Here is a 5,322-nt window from a genome sequence, read left to right on the forward strand (position 1 = left end):
AAGGCTTGAATTGATAGGATCCTGAGTCATTCATATCATCAATAACTCTAAGTTGTTCATTTATTCTGGAGCCTCGACTTCATAACCCAAAGTCTTTAATGTCATCCATAGCCCTAACCCTTTCATAGCATTGAGAGGCTTGAGCTCATGATGCAGAATTTTTCATAGACTCAATAACCTTGAGTGGTTTATAGCATCTAGCAGCCTAAGCTCACGACATCCCAAGTTGTTCATATCATCCATAATTCTGAGTCGTTTATAGCATCCATATCCTTGAGCTCACCACCCGCAGTAGCTCTTTTCATCCGCAGCCCTAAGCTATTCATAGCATTTAGAACCTTAAGCTTACGACTAGGAGTCAGTCATGTTAACCATAACACTCGGTTGTTCATAGTTTCTAGAGCCCTATGCTTTTGATTCAAAGCTGTTCATGTCATCCACAACCCAGAGTTGTGCATAGGATCTATATTCTTGAGCTCTTAACTTGAAGTCTTTCATGACATTGATAAACCTAAGCTATGCATATCATTTAGAGCTCTGAGCTCACGACCTAAAGTCCTTCCTATCATCAACAGCCTTGAGTTGTGCATAGCATCTAAAGGCCTGAGCTTATGTCCTATAATATTTCATGTCAACCATAAACCTAAGTTGTTCATAGTATCTAAAGGCCAGAGCTCATAAGCTGGAGTCATTCTTGTCTTCCATAACCTTGAGTTGTTCATAGCATTTAGAGCCCTAAGGTTATGACCTGGAGATGTTCATGTCAACCACAGGCCTAAGCTATTCATAACATCTAAAAAGGCCTGAGCTCACAAGCCTAAGCTATCAATGACAACCCTGAGCTATTCATAGCATCTAGAGCCTTAAGCTCATAACTCAAAGTTGTTCATTTACACCAAAGCAAAGAGTTATTCATTGCATCTAGCACCCTGAGCTCATAACTAGGAGTTGTTCATGTCATCCATAACCTTAAGCTATTCATAACACTTTGAGGTTGGAGCTAATGATGTAGAATCATTCATATCATCCACATCCCTAAGCAATTCATAGTATCTAGAAGCCTGAGCTGACATGATCCAAAGTCATTCATATCATCCACAACTCTAAGCTATTCATAGCATCTAAAGCCTTAAGCTCTCAACCCAGAGTCATTCATATCAACCAATTCAAAATCAATTCATAGCGATTATGAGTCATTCATGTCATTCACAGCTCTAGGTTGTTCATAGCATTCATAACCGCTATCTCACGATCCAAAGTAGCTCATGTCATCCACTACCCTGAGCAGTTCGTACCATCCAAAACCCTAAGCTCATGACCAACAATAACCCATCTCATGCACAACGTTAAGCAATTCATGAAATCAAAAGCCCTCAGCTCATGACCTAGAGCTATTTATGTCAACCATAGCCCTAAGTTATTCATAGTATCTAGAGCACTAAGCTCACAACCCAAAGTCATTAATGTCATCCACAACCTTAAGCAGTTCAGAGTATCTAGAGGCTTAAATTGATAGGATCTTGAGTTATTCCTGCCATCCATAACTATGAGTTGTTCATTTCTTCTAGAGCCTCGAGTTCACAACCCAAAGTCTTTAATGTCATCCATAGCCCTAACCCTTTCATAGCATTTAGAGGCTTGAGCTCATGATGCATATTTTTTCATAGAATCCGCAACCTTCAGTGGGTCATAGCATTTAGAGGCCTAAGCTCATGGGATCTCAAATTGTTCACATCATCCACAATTCTAAGTTGTTTATAGCATCAAGAGCTTTGAGCTCACCACCTAGAGTAGCTCTTTTCGACCACAGCCCTGAGCAAGCATCTAAAGCCTTGAGCTCACGACCAAGAGTTGGTCATGTCAACCATAACACTTGGTTATTCATAGTATCTAGAGCCCTAAGCTTCCGATCTAGAGTCGTTCATGTCATCCAAAACCTAGAGTTGTGCATAGGATCTATATCCCTGAGCTATTGACTAGGAGCCTTTCATGACATTGACTGACCTAGGTTGTGCATAAGTATTGGAGCTCTGAGCTCACGACTTGAAGTCTTTCATGTCATCGATAGCCCTAAGCTGTGCATAGCATCTAGAGGCCTAAGCTCATGTTTTTTAGTATTTCATGTCAACCATAAACTTAAGGTGTTCATAGTAGCTAGAGACCAGAGCTCATCAACTGGAGTCATTCTTATCTTCTAAAGAGTTAAGTTGTTTATATGATTTAGAGCTCTAAGGTCTTGACCCAAAGACATTCATGTCAACCACATACCTGAGTTGTTCATAACATCTAAAGGGCCTGAGCTCACAACCCTAAGCTATCAGCAACAACCCTGAGCTATTCATACCATCTAGAGCCTTAGGCTCATAACTCAGAGTTGTTCATCTCAACTAGAGCAAAGAGCTATTCATTGCATCTAGAGCCCTGAGCTCATGACTAGGAGTTGTTCATGTAATTCATAGTCCTAAGTTGTTCATAGTACTTAGAGGCTTGAGCTAATGATGTAGAATCATTCATATCATCCACAACCCTAAGCAATTCATAGTATCTAAAGGTCTAAGTTAGCATAATCCAAAGTTGTTAATATCATCCATAACTTTAAGCTATTCATAGCATCTCAACCTAGAATCGTTCATATCAACCAAAGCCCTGAGTGATTCATAGCATCTATAGGCTCGAGCTCATAGGATTATGAGTCATTCATATCATTAACAACTCTAGGTTGTTCACAGCATCCATAACCTTTGCCTCACGATCCAGAAAAGCTCATGTCATCCATTGCCTTGAGTAGTTCGTAGTGTCCCAAGCCCTAAGCTCATGACCTATAATAGCCCATCTCATCCACAATCTTAAGCAATTCGTAGCATCAAAAGCCTTGAGGCACGACTCATATATATTTATGTCAACCAAAGCCTTGTGCTATTCATAACATTTCGATCCTTGAGCTCATGACCAAGAATTGATCATGTCATCCATAGCCCTAAGCTATTCATAGTATTTAAAGGCTTGAGCTCATGATGAAGAATCATTCATATAATCCACAGACTTTAGCGGTTCAGAGCATCTTAAGGTGTGAGCTCACAGGATCCTGATTCATTCATATCATCCACAACTCTGAGTTGTTCATTGATTTTAAAGCATTAAGATTAAGACTCGAAGTCTTTCATGTTGACTACAGCCCTGTTCATAGCATCTAGAGCCCTCAGCTCATGACCAAAAGTTGTTCATGTAATTCATAGCCCTGAGTTGTTCAAAGCATCTAGGGCCCTAAGATCATGACCTGGAGTCATTCATATTAGCTATAACCTTTAGCTGTTCATAGCATGTAGAGCCTAAAGGTCCAAACCAATAGTCTTTCAAGTTAACAATAGCCTTGAGTTGTTCAGAGTGTTTAGTGGCCTCATCTCATGATGCAGAGTCGTTCATGTCATCCACAATCCTAAATTGTTCATAAGATCTAGAGCCCATAGCTAATAACCTTGAGTCATTCATTTCAACCACATCCTTGAGCTATTCATAACATCTAGAGCCCTGACCTTAAGACCTAAATTCTTTCCATTCAACAATAGCTCAGAGTTGGTCATAATATCTAGAGGTTTGACCTCATGAGCCAGAGTCGTTCATGTCATCCATAACCCTAAGTTGTTCATAACATCTAGACTTTGATATCAAGAGCTGGAGTTGTTGATGTTAACCATAACCCTAAGCTTTTCATAGCATCTAGATCCCTGAGCTCATGACCCATAGTCATTTATGTTAATCACAGCCAAAAGTTATTCATAGCATCTATAGACCTGTCCTCATGACTTAGAGTCATTCATGTCAACTATAGCCTTGAGCTATGCATAGTATCTCAAACCTAGAGCTCATGACCCATAACAGTTCATGTCAAGAACAACCCAAAGTTATTCTTAGCATTTAGAGCCCTAAGCTCATGACCTAAAGTTGTTCATGTGAACCACAATCCTTAGTTGTTCATAGCATCTGAAGCCCTGAGCTCACAAATTATAGTCGTTCATGTCAATCACAACCTAAAGCTATTTATAGCATCTAAAGTCCTGAGCTCATGACCTAGGGTCATTCATGTCAACCATAACCTTTGATGGTTTATAGCATCAAAACCCTTGAGATCACGACTTGTAGTCATTCATGTCAACCATAACATAAAGTTGCTCATAGCTTCTAAAGTTTTGAGCTCACAACTTAGAGTCATCATGTCAACCACAACCCTAAGCTCTTCATAGTATCTAATGGCTTGAGCTCATGACTTGGAGTTGTTCAAGTCATCTACAAGCCTGAATTATTCTTAGGAACTAGAGCCTTGAGATCATGACTCGAAGTCGTTCATGTCAACTATTACCCTGAGCTGTTCATAACATCTAGAGCCTTGTGCTCATGACCCGGAGTCTCTGAAGTCAATAACAACCCTGAGCTATTCATAATATCTAGAGGCCTAAGCTTGTGAGTTATAGTTGTTCATGTCATCCAAAACCCAGAGTTGTTCATAGCATCTAGAGCCTTAGCTTATGACCTAGAGGAATTCATATCAACCACAACACTGAGTTGTTCATAGTCTCTAAACGCTTGAGCTCATGACCTGAATAAACCTGAATTATTCATAGGATGTAGAATCTTTAGGTCATAACCCATAGTCATTTATGTTAACCATAGCCTTGAGCTCACAACCCGAAGTCTTTCAAGTCAATATCATACTTGATCTATTCATAGTATGTAGAGGCCTAAGCTCATGATTCGGAGTCATTCATGTCATCCATAGCCCTGATTTGTTCATAATAATCTAGAGCTCTCAGCTAATGACCATAACCTAGAGCTGCTCATTGCATCTAAAACCTTTAACTCACAATTTAGAGTCATTCATGTCAACCACAGTACTGACCTATTCATAGCATCTAGAGCCTTGAGCTCATGACCTAAAGGCATTCAAATCAACAACAGGCCTGAGCTTATGATCCACAATCGTTCATATCAACCATAGCCCTGAACTGTTCATCACATCTAGTGCCCTAAGCTCATGACCCTGAGTCATTCATTTGATCTATAACCCTTATCCATTAAAATCATTTAAAGGCTTGAGTTAATGATGCAAAATCATTCATATCATCCATTGCTCTGAGCTGTTCAAAGCATCTAGAGGCCTGAGCTCTCAGGATTCTAAGTCATTCATATCATATATAACTCTGACTTGTTCATGGCATTTAGATCCCTAGAGTTGTTCACCTCAACCAAAGCCTTGAGTGGTTCATACCTTTTAGAGACCTATGCTCATGGGATGTTAAGTTGTTCATATCATTCATAACTTTAAGT

This window comes from Vitis riparia, unplaced genomic scaffold, assembly GCF_004353265.1.
Source record: "Vitis riparia cultivar Riparia Gloire de Montpellier isolate 1030 unplaced genomic scaffold, EGFV_Vit.rip_1.0 scaffold484_pilon_pilon, whole genome shotgun sequence".
Lineage (NCBI taxonomy): Eukaryota > Viridiplantae > Streptophyta > Magnoliopsida > Vitales > Vitaceae > Vitis > Vitis riparia.